At 41.9% G+C, this 16,304-nt stretch overlaps 1 long non-coding RNA gene across 1 annotated transcript in view; it reads left to right on the top strand.

Moving 5' to 3' along the window:
- The first annotated feature begins 1,385 nt into the window (after positions 1-1,385).
- Positions 1,386-16,304, top strand: part of LOC135229545 (uncharacterized) — a 313,625-nt gene continuing 298,706 nt past the window's right edge. Inside the window, exon 1 of the long non-coding RNA XR_010320228.1 lies at positions 1,386-3,016. This is a non-coding gene — a long non-coding RNA (uncharacterized LOC135229545). The remainder of the gene's footprint in view (positions 3,017-16,304) is intronic.

Genomic DNA, 16,304 nt, shown 5'->3' with positions numbered 1-16,304 from the left:
GGAACTATCATGCTAGTTGTAGTTTTCCACATTCGGGAACTCCTTTTCTGTTCCATGTTTGCTCAGAGTTCTTATGTCTCAGTGTGTTTGGATTTTATCACTGCTTTTTCACCGTCTCTTGAGGTGAACCTATGTCTTTTCTTCCTTAACCTACACATGTGGTGAATTAAATTATTAAATCTTTAAAGTTCACTCAAGCTTGTATGCTGACAATAAACCCCCTTGATGCTCGCATATTACGTGCTTTATACTTTGCTGGATTTCTTTGCCAGCATTTTATGTAGATTTTTGCATCTCAGTTGCTTAGTGTGCTTGTCCTGTAACTCTTCTTATACCTTCCTTTTCTAATTTGGTATCAATATTAAAGTAGCCTTAGGGAACAAGTTGGGGAGCATCTCATAGCTTTCTCTTCTTTATTGACTGTGTACAAGGTTGAAATGATCTGTTTTTTGCACGTTTGCTGGAACCTGCCTAAAAGTGATCTACCAAACCCAAAACCAGTTGGCCATCGAGTTGATTCCATCTTTGTAGGGAGATCTCGAACTACTGACCCATTTTGTGTAGTGATTAAAGGCCTCTTCTGATGCTACTTTCCTTAGAAAAATTTCCACTGCATGTTTTAGGCTGTTAGGATTTCATCTTTAAATATTATGTGGTTATCACTGTTTTCCACCTGATCCAGGTCAATTAATCCCAGATTTTCCATTTTCCTGAAGTGAGAGTGTGTATCCACTCCTGGTACCAATTCCCTTATCTAAGACTTATTTGCAAAGAAAGATACAACCCAGCCTCCTTGAGTCCATAATGTGAGGTTACAGTCTCATATTATGTGATTTTCTTGTAGTTGTTTTTTTGTTTTGTTATTTTTTCTTTTACGTATTCTGTAATTGTTCTTTTTCTTAAATTTTTTTTATTTTCCTTTTTTTTTCTTTTTTCATTTCACACCTATCTAGCAGTTTTAAGAAACCTGGTGGAGTAGTGGTTAAAAGCTACAGCTGCTAACTAAAAGGTTGGCAGTTCAAGTCCACCGAGCGCTCCTTGGGAACCCTATAGGGCAGTTCTACTCTGCCCTTTATGGTTCCTATGAGTTGGAATGGATTAGATGACAACAAGTTATTGGTTCTAGTGGTTTTAAGGTTGTGCATTTCAGGTTCAGGTGTATAATCTAGCTGAGAACTGACTTCGGGTTCAGTGCGGTGGGGTGCCCGGTTGCACCTGTGCATCAAGAGAAGGCGCCTCAAGAACTAGGGGAGGGGGCGGCAGGGATGCTCAGAGAGGGGCACCCGGGGGAGGCGCGAGGTCCCAGGCAGCCCTGCCACAAGTTGGCGGGGAGCAGGAAAGAGCTGGCTTCAGGAGCCTTTTGTGACAGTCCCAGCCCACCCAGCCCCACCTGGACCTCAGACCCACCAGGCTGGCAGGTCCCAACAGAACTAGGGGAAGCATAAGGCCATAGAGGGCGAGACCCAGGGTACACACTTGAGCCTGATCACAGCGCATATGATGGGATAGGAGGGCAGAGGAGGCATGTGAGGACTTGGGTCCAGACAGTGGACACAGAAGGGTGGGAACTTGTGGTTAGCGTCAGGATCCGAATGTGGAGGCCTTCGAGATGCACTTCCCGGAGAAGAAGGTGAAGCCACAGAAGCCACACTGCCTGGCACCCACCCCATCCCCCTCCCAGGGCCCCAGAGTGGACTCACCGCCTGCGCTGCCCTAGGAGAGCTCCCCAAGTGTGGTACTCTTAGTTTGAGGAGCAAGAGGAATTTATTTCCTCTGCTCTCATTATGGGTGTGAGCGGACTCTTGTCTGCACAGACTAAAGACGAATTATCAAAATGAGCTCCAGACTCCAGATTTGACTTAGATATCATAAATTAAAACAGAGAAATACAACTTTAGAAATAAGTGCCTGCCTGGAGCCCAAGTTGCATTAAAAAAAAAAACCTGAACAAGACCCCAGAGGGAGTGAGTGATAAGAGGCTCCTTCTTTTGCCACCCTCCTGTGGTCCCAAGCTTTCTCTTTTCCTACCTCAAGACTGTATCAACTGCTCTGAAAATTTAGAATAAAGATCCCAGGAATATCACTGCTCCCACCCCATGAGGATTTCCCCAGTGCTGAGTTAGACTAAGACAGAATCCTCCTGAGGCTTCCGGGGCCTGTGTACTGGTTCAGAGTCAGTTCATTTTTCCTGCAATTGGGCATGACCCCAGGACATGACCCTGAGAGCGCTGACACTTGCAGAAGCCAATGACCCTTTCACTGAGTTTCTCTCTGTCTTGGTCTCAGGATCAGTCAGGACAGTTTGTCACCTCAGGAGGGTTTCTGTTGAAGGACACCTAAGCAGCACTATGGGTTTGTCCCTCACACCCTGCAAACCTGCCTCCTCTGAGCGGGACGAGGAGCTACAGAAACACTGAAATCTTTGAAACTAGCAGAAGCCACAGCCCATGGTACTGGGAGAAAAATGGGAGAGAGGTGAAAAGGTATAAAGGCCCAGCTGTGAAGGTGACCAGCGGCCAGGATGTCCTGAAGCCGCAAAGCTGACCGAAGCTGAATGGCCTCAAACCTGCTGCTCCTGAGCCCATCTTTTCTTTCAATGGAAAAAGCCTTTCCCTGCTCTTATGCGACTGGGCTGGAAGGGCCTTTGACTTATAACATGAAGCAGCCTCCAGATCCTGTTGGGGCAAGTGATGGTCAAGGAGGCTCTGCCCAATCCCACCCTGCCCTTCCCAGTTGTCAGAGGACCAGGAATTTCAGTCTTCCAGCTCCTGGGCTGATCTAGTGACTTGTAACAGGATTTCACTGGACCTCCAAACTTTGAAAGATGGGAAATACTGCCTGGGTCCTGGTCTCATTACAGAACTTACATACAGGATAAGAAGAGGAGTTGGGAATTGACACCTGACATCTTAGCAAAGGTTTCTGTTTGTTTAGGAGGGAAGAGGTAAAAAAGAAGGCAGTGTCTACTATGTCCTTTGCCATGTGTGTCAGGAAATCCTCATGAAGAGCCTCTCAGGTAAGGAGTGATGGGAAATGCCTTGGTTTACTCTTAAACTTTGCCCTTGAGGCATTTTCTTTATGGAGGCATGTAAAATGTTGTCCATTCAAGGAAACACTCTAATTCTTATGTAGACTTTGTTTGTTGACAAGGATTTATTGCCATAGCAAGGGTTCTGGAAATGGGTTTAATATGCTGTGGGATTGCTTTTGGAAGTTTGGAAAAGGCAGCGGCCCACATTCTATGAAATCGAAATACCAGACCTACTGTGTCAGGTGTTGGAAGAGGGAATAAAAGCCTCCAATATGTGGGCATGTCTGAGTTAGTCTTCTATAAGACCATTTCTTGGAGGTCCTGAAGGACACCCATTTCATTAAAAGAATAAGGAATGTAGAGCTGAGGGGAGCACCAGCAACATGGAGCTTACCAATATGTACCTTTGCAGGGGGTCCCTGGATGCCACAAACAGTTAAGTGTTCTATACTAGCTGAAAGTTTGGTGGTTTGAACCTACTCAAAGGCACCTCAGAAGACAGTCCTGACGATCTGCTTTTAAAGGATCACAGCCTTGAAAACCCTACTGAACACTTCTACTATGCCCACATGGGGTGGTCATGAGTCAGAAAGGACTCGATGACAGCTAACAAGAACAATTCTCTATAGGCTCAGGTTTTAGTGGAGGCTGGGCAGCCTAGTAGCAATGTAAATCATGGTATCCCAGCTGAACAGAGGCCAGGTGGAAGTACTTAACTGTCACAAACAAGTTGTGTGTAGATTACCATAAAGGTCAGTAGCTCAGAGTATTAGTTATCTATTGGTGCATAACAAATCCCCAAACTTATCAGGTGTGAGATAAATGGAAAAATATTAAACCCATTCCGATAAATTTGGAACTAGACAAAAATTTTGGTATCACTCAACATAGTTTTTAGGTGAAGGAATGAACTAGAAAATTTAAATAACTAGTACAAGTATTAAAAGATATTTAAAATAATGATGATATAATTACATACCTGCATAAAAGACAAATGCATCAAAATCAATGGTTTCTCTCCAGTATAGAATAAGGGTCTAAAATTGGCAAGGGTGGGAAGGGCAGACCCTTCTCTTTCCCCTACTACTTGACTGTATCACACTGTGTCCAAAACTGTAAAATATTTAGCAAAACATTGTTTTAACCAGAGCAGCAAAGGACCTCTATGAGGGAAGACAATGTATTAAAGTACATAAAATGAAACCTGAATATATGCAAAAATATGCCATATTTTCAAATGGAATGTCTTGTCAATTAAATGGAGGTCCCTAAAACTAATATATAAGTGGAATGCATTTCTAGCCGGAATATTAAGATAGTTGTTTTGAACTGTATACAGTAATCATATGCTACAAATAGTACAGTAGATAACAAAGAATATTCCTGTTGTTATGAGACTTGGAGACGATTTTTGACTCAAAGCGATCCCATCTGACTGCCCCATAGGGTTTTCTAGGTCGTAATCATTACGGGAGCAGAACACCAGGTCTTTCTCCCTTGGAGCCACCTGGTGGGTCCGACCTGCCAAACTTTCTTTGGATTAGCAGTTGAGCACTTAATCGCTGCAAAACCAGGGCGGTTTTACCAAAGTAAAACATGAAAAAGCAGGATAGTAACAGGTGTCTATCTCTTTGGGTAACAGAACAAATTGATATTATATAGCATAGAAGCTGACAAGTCGACCAATGAAACAGAAAATCTGTTAAGAAGTCACAATAACTTACAAAGGTAGCATTTCAAGAAAATTATATTTATTTAATAAATGGTGCTGACTCAAGTGATTGTTCTGGGGGACAAAGCTTGCAAAAATGTGATACACAAATGATAGATTTGGAAAATCATGTGAAATGGAGATGACAAGGCTTAATAACAATTTCCATTTTACACAGAAGGATAAAAGTTAAGCACTTGAACAATGAGCAGTGAATTCAAACAGTTCATTCAGAGCAAATCCACATGCCCAGTAAACATAGTCCAAGTTAAGAAAATATCAAACTGCCAGTGAAACTGGCAGAATTGGAAAATCAGCACCACCTATGGCTGGCTGGGCTGTGGGGAGAAGGATGCCCTGAGACGTGGCTGGAGAGGTGCATTATGGCAGCCTCTAGGGGAAAGACATGGCCGTGGCTCTGTACTTTTAACATCCTTTGAATTGAAAATCTCACTCTGTGGAGTCTATTCCACAGAAACAAATCCTATAGTATAGAAAGGATAGTTATTATTAATATGACCAAACTTTGTCCATTGATGGTGGAATGATAGAGAACTTATGGTAAAGCTACATCCTCAATAAAACAGGGAGTCCTTAGAATGAAAAAGAGTTGTAGTAGTTGAGTGGGAGAAATCTCTATGAAGTATTATGGAAGTATTACTGAAACAATCAAGGTGCAGAGAAGTGTATATAAAATGAGCACATCTGGGTTAAACAATATCAATTGTTTGAATATGCTTGAATACCTGTTGATGTTTATGTGTGTGTATAAATGAGAAGATGAGGATACATGTATGTCTGTGTGTGCTTGTTTAAGCAAGGATAGGAGAAACGACTTACCACATTGTTAACCTGAATTACCTTGGATTCACTTGTGGGAAAGAACAGGGGGAGGAGAATTAGAACATGCAGGAAGAGTGGACTTAAAAAGCATGGATGATAATGCTTCTGTATTAGTAGTGTTGTGTATGGACAAATAAATCTGTCTTGAGCAGAGAAAGCCAGAATATTCCTTAGAAGTAAGGATGGCTTTGGAGATCTTATCAAGAGGGACCAGTTCCTGGAAAAGAACATCATGCTTAGTAAAGCAGAGGTCCAGGGAAAAAGAGGAAGACCCTCAATGAGATTGATACAGTGGCTGCAACAGTGTGCTCAAATATAGCAACGATTATTAGGATTGCAATGACCGGACCGAGTTTTGTTCTGTGGTGCCTAGGGTCACTGTGACTCAGAACTGACTTGATAGCTTTTAACAACAACATATATAAGTCCAGATAAAGTGTACTGAGTTGATACCATCTATTTAAATTATTCATGTAAGTTGAAGACCCCAAAATATAGTGTTAGTGCCATATCTAATGACTTACAGAGAATCAAGGTAGAATGTCAAGTGAAAGAAGGGGCGAGAGCAATGTGGGTAGAGTGAGACGAAGTCTCCATAAAAGCAAACACCCCAGCAGATGTACTTGTGTACCTGTGACTGTGTGTATGTGTCCCTGCAGAGAGGTGTAGGAAAGGACACATGTGTCTATTAACATTGGATACCTTGTGGGAGCGGGAGCAAATTACATATGAGGGTGGGACCCTGACATAACTTTTTTGTCATACAAATCTGTAATCTTGAAAATAAAAAATAATTTCAGAACTTTGGAAATTGATAAACATTATAGATACATGTATATTTTAATGTGTTTCGTTAGATATTTTAAATAGGTGAAAATTTTCTATAATGACAGACAAAAGATTTTAATCACTGGAAGGAGAGCACACCACAGACAGTAATAATCAGATCCAGTGGATTTCTTGTTCCTGGAACCAGTGAGCTCTTCTGGTCTCTATAACTGGAAATGACCAAAAATAATTTTGGGAACTCAGTAGAATTAACCCCCAAACACGTTTGCAAGCACATGTCTACAGCTAAATGTAGAAGGCTGGACACCATGTGCGATTCACTAGGTAACTCATGGCGCTCCAGAAAATTCTCTTTCCTGGATGTGCTGGTACCACCTCCTCCCTGCCTTGACCCACTGTATAACCCGCCTTTGTGCATTCGAGGCCCTTTGAGGTCTGAGCCTAGAGCATAAAAGAGGACATCAACTGGGAAGGTAGCTTTTAAGAAGATGTTGATGAAAAGATTTCAGAAAGCAGTACCTCCCCAGCCAGCCTCTCCCCAGCCTGGGAATGCCAACCCCTCCCACCCTGATACCTCTGAGAATCTCTGATTTTTGTTTTGGATCCTTAGGAGACTGCAGAATTTACCTGGCCTGAACACCTTGGCTTTTCTCTGCCTGTGACCCTCTCCCTCACAGGAGCTGTCTCTGTCACTCTGAGGCATACACACAGGACAGACTGTGGATGGAGGTGCCCATCCTAGAGGCCCTGCCCTCCTTTTCCTCTGCCCTCTGTGGTCTCATGGCCCAGAGAGATGGATGCATCCCTGTCATGTCCAGGGCTTCCCCACACCTGGGATTTGATGTTGTGACTGAGACTTGGTCTTTTTTGTCCACTGTTGAGTCTGGGCCTGAATTTGCCTCTTCCATCCATACCTCTGGTCACCTGTGTTCTCGCTGTTCTCCCCAGGTTCAGAAGCCTCTCCTTTCTTTTGCTTCTTTCACCTCAGAGGGCCTTTTTCTTCCATTTCTTTGACCTCGGGACAGGTCAGATTTGACCACAGGAAAAAAAAAAAAATTAACAACATTTATTGACGTGTCAAGAACCAGAATGTACAGCTTTATTTAAAGGAGATGAAAAAGTTCCAAAGCTCTACCCCTTACCCGAGGACATACTCTACAAGAAATACCCTGCAAGCGCTGGATCAACTCTTAACACCCAGGGGGATTTTTTTACACCACCTCCCAGTTACATTCCCCTAATGAGGCAACAACAATGCTTCCTAATCATAACCCCAAATTCACCCTGGGAGACCAGAAGACATGGCTGGGGTGAATTCATTTTCCTTCATCGGGCCCTCCACTCCTCCTGCCAAGCCCTACCTCTTTCTCTGCCTGTATGCTGCTGGGAAGGGACCCAGAGTCCTTGGTTTAGGGCTTTATGCCCACTGCTCACCTGCAGGCAGGTTTCCTGACACCCTGCCATCTCTCTGATTCCTTCTCCTCCAAAGAACTCAGTGATACCCCCTTCACCATCACACCTCAACAGGGTCCCCCTTAGCCTCCCAAGTCCCACTGAAATCCCATTTCCCTTTCCCTACTTATGCTGTGCTCCTCCTTAGGGTCCCAAGATCTCACCATCAAGATGAGGCCTGTCCTGTCCTCTTCTGGGCCAGGGGAGCCTCTGAGGGGACCTGGTGTCTGCGGTCAGCTATGTGGGGCTTCTTCCATCCAGATCCCCCTTAGGGCTGGAGCTCTTTGTGCCCTTGGGGTGGAAGACTGGTGATCAGAGGGGAAGGAGGGTAGGATCTTCCAGGGAAGCTGGGTTAAACGAACCTGAATGGAGGTCTCTCCTGAAGGGCCTAGGTTTCCAGCCCAAAGGCCCTGCTCCTCCTAGTCCCAGGGTGCTAGCAGGTCTTTAGGTGCTTCCCCCTCTGGCCTTGGTGCTGTGCCTTCTGCAGCCTGGCCTGCCTCTTCAGCCTGTCCAGCTGGTGCCTCAGCCTCTTCAGTTCTTCTCTCTGCTTCTCCAGCTGCTCCTCCAGGTGCCTGCAGACCGCTCTCTTCTCCCTCACCTCCCTCTTCTTGGAGGCCATCAGGTAACGCCTGGCCAGCTGGTGGCAGCGTTGGGGCCTGCGCTGGACTGAGCTTGGCAGCCGCCTCTCCAGCAGGTCTTCAAAGAAGACCTGGCAGCTGAAGCCCTGGCTCACAGCATGCGCCGCGTGCGCAACCAGGGCCTCCTGGGACTCGAACACGTGACAGCAGGCCACGCAGCGGAAGCCGTGCTCACGGGTCACCAGCCACTCCGGGGTGGCTGCGCGGGGGCTCTCCCAATGCTCCTTCTCTTGGTCGGTGGGCTCCTGGGTACAGGTCTGGGGCCCCTCCTGCCAGGGCTCCAGGTTGCTGACCAGGGACTCAGTGTTGGCCAGTCTGGGGGCAGAGCCGATGGTGCTCTCCTCAGAGAGCTCGGCCTCAAAGACCTGGGGCATCTTGCCCACGGGGGCAAAGGAGGTTTTGGTCTGCCAGGCGACCGCCACCCCCTTGACTGTGTGCACCTGGGTGAAATGTGCACACCTGACCCATTGCTTCTCTGAAGTAGCCCCGTAGCTAGAGGAGTGAGAGGTCTGCTTGGTGGAAGATGAAGGAAAAGAGCTCTCGGATTGTTTTGGAATCTTCCTGTGCCTGGAGCTTTGACTTTTTGTTTGGGATGTTGTTGACTCTTGGGCATTTTCCTCTGGTAGAGACCTCTGAGAATAGAGAGTAGATTTAGTTGAGCTTTCAGGGTACTTATTCTCACCTGTGAGCCCAAAGCTTTGGTCATAGGGACCCCTGGAGGCCTCTCCATCACCACATCCTCCACCTCTGCAGACCCCATGGTTTCTTTCTTCTTCCCCAAAGACCCACCACCTTTTGGGGGCACTGCTGTGGAAGACAAAATCTCCATTGTAAAGTGGCACTGTTTATGGTAGTTCATTTTTTAAGAAGTTATTTTTCTTTAATTCCACATTTATTGAATTCCAATGAACTTGTTCCTTTGGAACTTAGAAATGACCTCATTCCCCTATAACTTCATAATAAATGTGTGACGTCATTGAAAGAAGTTTTCTATAAGGGTGATTTTCTTAGTAAATTTGGGGTGTAAGCACTCAAACGAGAGCAATGCTCATCTCTTTTCAACCTCTTTTACTGAAAGGCTGTTTTACGGAGAAGTTATACTTAAAGAGAAGAATGCGTATATTTAGTTAAGACTCTTACATGCATACCTCTTTCTTGTACCCTTCTTAACCAAGCTACAGTAGGGGATTAAAATTGCTTTTCTCAGAATAGAAGCCCTTGTCCTTATTAGAGAAACTCCTTCAGCGTGAGGCAGAAAGAGATGTCCGTATCTGAGAACCTGATGCCAGAAACCTCAGATAGACAGCACACAACCACCTTGACTGGTTGTGTCTGGGTGGGTTGCCTATGTCAACCTAAAGGTCTGTGTATGTTTGTGAATATGTGGGAAGGACTGTAGACTTCAGGATCCAGAAAGAGATAGAGCTAGGTCGTGTGTGTTGGATGGAGGGAAAGCTCCAGAGACAAGATCCAGAGACGGAACCTGCCAGCAGTGTGTAAGAGGGATACAGAGACCAAGGAGAGAGCAGAAAGCAGGGCTCAGCCACTGAAAGGCAGAATGGGGCAGCAACAGAAGAGACAAAGTGGGTACACTAGTTGGAGAAAGGATGGAGAACTGGGAATGATAGCAGAAACTGAGGTTAGCTATAGTTGGAATTTGAAAATTCTTTCTTGCTAGGCTTTGAAAACATCATGCTGATTGAAGAAAGTTAGTCACAAAAAGACAACTACTGTATGATCTTACTTATATGAAATAAGCAAATTTATACAAACCAAAGATTATTGGGGGTTGCCAGCTGTGACAGGGAGGCGGGAAGGGCCTGAAATCTTTCACTGTCTCATCTCATGCTCTCATTCTTAATCTCTTTATACTCTCTATACTTTTTCTTTTTAAATTTATAACATTTCTATTACTTAATTATCATATAACTTGAGTTTTAAATACAAAAAAAAAATTCAAAAAAAGAGAAATGAGTAAGAGAAGGCGCCGCTGTGCAATACTTTGTGTCAGCCGGGCATCAGGGAACCAGAGTGACAGAATGCACTTCTTCTTTGCGCAAAGCTTGAGCAGAGTCATGGCAGCTACAATGACCATGTCATATAGACACTCCAGTAAAAGGTCTGGTTAACTAGAACTTTGGAAATTGGATGAGGGGGTAGAAAGGAATGCATAGCAGAGAAACTGAAGATATATGTATATATGTATATATATGTGAATTAAAATAACTTTGTGTAGCTAGTAATTGACAATGGTAATTCATCGTGGATTTCTGAGGAGAAGATCCAGGTAATGATACCTGACTTCAAGAAAGTTTGCTTTGGCATTATTGTGCACAGAACACCCAAGGAAGAAATACAGCTCCTCAATGGGAGCTGATGCACTGCTTCAGCAAATCTTAGGATATAAATTTAGAAGAAAAGCATCATCTCCCAAAGGTCATAAAAGTTGTTCATGAGTCTATACTAGATTTTCTTTTATTTTTTTTTATTGTGCTTTAAGTGAAAAGTTACAATCCAAGTCAGTTTCTCATACAAAAACTTATGTACACATTGTTATGTGACCCTAGTTGCTCTCACTACAATGTGACAGCACACTCCTTCTCTCCACCTGTGTTTCCTGTGTCCATTCAACCAGCTCCTGTTCTCCTCTCCCTCCTCACCTTGACTCCAGATAGGAGCTGCCCATATAGTCTCATGTGTCTACTTAAGCTAAGAATCACACTCCTCACCAGTATCATTTTAGGTCCTATAGTCTAATCTTTGTCTGAAGAGTTGGTTTCAAGAATGGGTTTTAGTTTTGGCTGACAGACAGTCTGGGGGTCATGACCTCTGGGGTACCTCCATCTCAGACCATTATGTCTGGTCTTTTTACTGGAATTTGAGGTCTGCATCCCACTTTTCTCCTGCTTCATCAGGGATTCTCTGCCATGTTCCGTTTCAGTGCAGTTATTGGTGGTAGCCAGGCACCATCTGGTTCTTCTGGTCTCAGGCTGATGGAGTCTCTGCTTTATGTAGCCCTTTCTTTCTCTTGGGCTAATATTTTCCTTGTGTCTTTGGTGTTTTCCATTGTCCTTTGCTCCAGATGGCTTGAGAGCAATTGATGCATCTCATATGGCAGTTTGCTAGCTTTTAAGACCCCAGATGCCACTCAACAAAGTGAGATGCACAACGTTTTCTTAATATGCTTTGTTATGCCAATTGACCTAGATGTCCCCTGAAACCATGGTCCCCAGACCTCCGCCCTGCTACTCTGTCCCTCAAAATGTTTGGTTGTATCCTGGAAACTTCTTAGCTTTTGGATAAGTCCTATTGTGCTGACTTCCCCTCCATTGTGTGTTGTCCTTCCCTTCACCTAAAATAATTCTATCTACTATGTAATTAGTGAAAACCCTCTCCATCCCTTCCCACACTGGCAACCATCGAAGAGTGTTTTCTACTGTGTTTAAATCTTTTCTTGAGTTCTTATAAAAATGGTCTCATACAATATTTGTCCTTCTGTGACTAATTTCCCTCAGTATAAAGCCTTCCAGATTCCTCCATGTTATGAGATGTTTCATGGATTCATCGTTGTTCTTTATCACTGTGTAATATTCCATTATGTGAATATACCATAATCTGTCCACTCATCTGTTGATGGGCATCTTGGTTGTTTCCATCTTTTTGCTTTTGTAAACAGTGTTGCAATGAATATAGCTGTGCACTAATCACTAAAAAGAGCATTTCAAGATCTATCCAGAAGTACAACACTGCCAGTGATGGCATAATATTCATACGCCTACAAGGAATACCAGTTAATACAATCTATTCAAATTTACACACCAACCACTAAGGAGAAAGATGAAGAAATTGAAGATTTTTACCAACTACTACAGTCTGAAATTTATGGAATGTGCAATCAGGATGCATTGATAACTACTCGTTACTGGAATGAGAAATTGGAAACAAAGAAGGATCAGTAGTTGAAAATATGCCCTTGGTGATAGAAATGATACCAGAGATCACATGATAGAATTTTGCAAGACAAACGACTTCTTCATTGCAAATAACTTTTTCCACAACATAAACAGCAAGTTTTTTTTTTTTTTTTTATAAGTGTGGGCCTCACCGGATGGAATACACAGGAATCAAACTGACTACCTGTGTGGAAAGAGATGATGGAAAAGCTCAATACCATCAGTCAGAACATGGCCGGGACCAACTACAGAACAGTCAACTACACATATGCAAGTTCCACTTGAAGCCGAAGAAAATCAGAACAAGTGTATGAGAGCCAAAGTATGACCTTGAGTATGTCCCAACTGAATTTAGAGACCATCTCAAGAATAGATTTGACATGTTGAACACTAATGACCAAAGACCAGATGAGTAGTGGAGTGACATCAAGGACATCAGACATACAAAGAAAACAAGAGGTCATTAAAAGGGGAAGAAAGAAAAGATCAAAATGGATGTCATAAGATTTATGACTCTGAAATGTGCTCTTGAACATCTAGTAGCTAAAAAGAACAGAAGAAATGATGAAGTAAAAGAGTTAAACAGAAGGTTTCAAAGAGCAGCTATGGAAGACAAAGCAAAGTATTATAATGACATATACAAAGATCTGGAGTTAGAAATCGAAAGGGAAGAACACCCTCAGCATTTCTCAAGCTGAAAGAGCCAAAGAAAAAATTCAAGCCTCAAGTTCAATAGTGAAGGATTCTACAGAGAAAATATTGAACAACTCAGAATGTACCGAAAGAAGATGGAAGGAATACACTGAGTCACTACACCAAAAAGAATTGGTAGATGTTCAACCATTTCGGGAGGCAGCATATGATCAGGAAGCAACGGTACTGAAGGAAGAGGTCCAAGCAGTACTGAAGGCATTAGAGAAAAACAAGGCTACAGGAATTGATGGAATACTAATAGAGATGTTTCAACAAACAAATGCAATACTGGAAGTGCTCATATGTCTATGCCAAGAAATTTGGAATACAGCTACCTGGCCAACTGACTGGAAGAGATCCATATTTATGCCTATTCCAAAGAAAGGTGTTTCAACCAAATGCAGAAATTATCATCAGTATCACATGCAAGTGAATTTTTGCTGAAGATCATTCAACAGTGGCTGCAGCAGTGCATTGACAGAAACTGTCAGAAATTTAAGCCATATTCAAAAGAGGACGTGGGAACAGGTAAGTCATTGTTGATGTCAGATGGATCCTGGCTGAAGGCAGAGAATATCAGAAAGATGTTTACCTGTGTTCTATTGACTATGCAAAGGAATTTGACTCTGTGAATCATAACAAATTATGGATAACATCACAAAAAACGGGAATTCCAGAACACTTAATTGTGCTCATGGGGAACCTCTGCATAGATGAAGAGGCAGTCATTCAAACAGAACAATGGGCTACTGCATGGTTTAAAGTCAGGAAAGGTGTGCATCATCCTTTCACTATAATTATTCAATCTGTATGCAGTCCACATAGTCCAAAAAACTGAACTACATGAAGAACAAAGCATCATGATTGGAAGAAGACTCATTAACATCCTATGATATGCGGATGGCACAGCCTTGCTTGCTGAACGTGAACAGGACTTGAAGCACTTACTGATAAAGACCAAAGACTGTAAAGACTTAGGTATGAATTACACCTCAACATAAAGAAAACAAAAATTCTCATCAGTGGAGCAATAAGCAACATCATAATAAATGGAAAAAAGATTGAAATTGTCAAGGATTTCATTTTACTTGGATCCACAGTCAACACCCATGGAAACATCAGTCAAGAAATTAAATGATGCATTGCATTGGGAAAATCTGCTGCAAAAGAAATTTTTAAAGCATTAAAAAGCAAAGATGTCACCTTGAAGACTAAAGTGTCCCTGATCCAAGCCACGGTGTTTTCAATTGCCTCATATGCACGTGAAAACTGGACAATGAGTAAGGAAGACCTAAGAAGACACAGGACCTGGCAGTGTTTCATTCTGTTGTACATAGTGCCACTATGACTTGGAACTGACTTGAGGGAACTAACAACAACAACAATGCAAGGCAATACATGTCATGATGATATGTAATTTATTTCAAACTTGGAAGCCATTGGAGGATATTCCTTTACATAATATGTACACCCTGACTTACTAAGGAGACAACATGGGTGTTTCTTTGTAAGCAAAATCTCCTAAGAACAGATACTTTTGAATTGGGAGCAATACTTTAATTGGAGTTCGTTAGGAGGCTCTGAGAAGCCATTTTTCTGTGATAGTGTATATGTCTTCTTCTATCATTCATTTCTTTTAGAATAACTCACTGTTGAATGAGAATATGTTAGAGCCAGGACATATGACGAAATATAAACACAAGAATTTGTTAAAATGAATAAATTTTTAACACTAAAACAATTTCATCTGGGAATAAAAATTCATTTATATATATTGTTGATCCTCTACTATATACAGAGAATTTCTATTTTAATAACTTTTCTTTCTTCCTACCTTCCTTCCGTCCTTCCTCCCTCTCTCTTTCTCTTCCTCCCTCCCTCCCTTCCTTTACTTCTTTCCTTTCTCTCTCTCTTTCTGTTCTATGTCATTAAAAAGTGTACCACCCTTTAGATTCACCAGTTTCAAATAGTTGAGAGATAATATAGGGTAGCTGTGAGTTGGAATCAACTCCATGGCAATGGGTTTGGTTTACAGGGTATGTATTTTAAAAGGTTTTATATACATATATAATTAAGCTGGACATTTAGGGAAAACTACTTAAAATCTCCTCATATCAATTTTATCATCTATAAAATGTCAGTGGTGATATCAACCTTAAGAGGTTGTGTGAAGTATAAACTACAATTTAATCCTGACACAAATTCTGAAATATTTTAGGTGTCACCCAGCGAAGGTGGTGAATAAAAGTTTTACCTTCCATGTATGGTCATGGTCCAGATTTAAGGCTTGTTTCTCCCACTTTTGTTTCTTCTCTGAAATTATCATCAGAATTTTTTCTTCTTTTCCTTTCTTTTTGTGTATAATGTAATAAATGCTAATACCCATATCACAAAATTGTGGGGGAAAATTAAAAATAAAGACAGGTGAAAAAGTTTTGTAAATAGACTACAAATAAATATTTATTTCTCTTTCAATGAATAAAATAAAAATAAAAGGGACAAAAAAAAAAACCCTATTTGGATTTCTTTTTACAGAAGAAAAAACATCCTCTTCTATTTAGACCTGGGGAAAATGCTTAAAGCTGCTTCCGGGGCAGGCACACAGCCCTTGAAATGAGTTCACAGGACAGGATACTAGCACATAAATAGGGAGACATGGATAAAAAACAATATGTTCCATTGGCAGTCATAAGACATGGCATCAAATAACTGATCTGATGTGGCATTCATTATTTCTGTATTGTGCTGTTTTTCCCACTTCTTTAATTTAGGAAAATATTAGCTACCTCGTGGGCAAAATCATTTTGAAAACGTAATTGTAAATGTGACGTACATATATTCACAAAACGTGAAGGAATTCTATCCCTTCAAAAATATAGGAAAAAACATTTGGGGAACTAGTGACTAAAAACAATGAAACATATCAATCCTTAGATTAGGGAAGGCAAAGATATCCCAAGAGGGCAAAGTAAAAATAAATCTGAATCAAGATATAATGTAGTGAAACTTCAGTACATAAATACAATAAAAAATCTTAAAAAGAACCAGAGAGTAAAGAAAGACGTATATAGTTATATATATGTAATAAATAAACAAAATAAGACTAATAGTTTATTTCTTAAAAAAAAAGGTGGAGTTTTTTAGATGAAACAGATCATCCAACAGTTTTAAGTTCAAACGTTTATTTAACAGAA

Source organism: Loxodonta africana, unplaced genomic scaffold (assembly GCF_030014295.1).
Source record: "Loxodonta africana isolate mLoxAfr1 unplaced genomic scaffold, mLoxAfr1.hap2 scaffold_36, whole genome shotgun sequence".
In the NCBI taxonomy this organism is placed as follows: Eukaryota; Metazoa; Chordata; class Mammalia; order Proboscidea; family Elephantidae; genus Loxodonta; species Loxodonta africana.
Note: the sequence above shows the minus strand (reverse complement) of the source record. Positions and strands in the feature narration are given on the sequence as shown.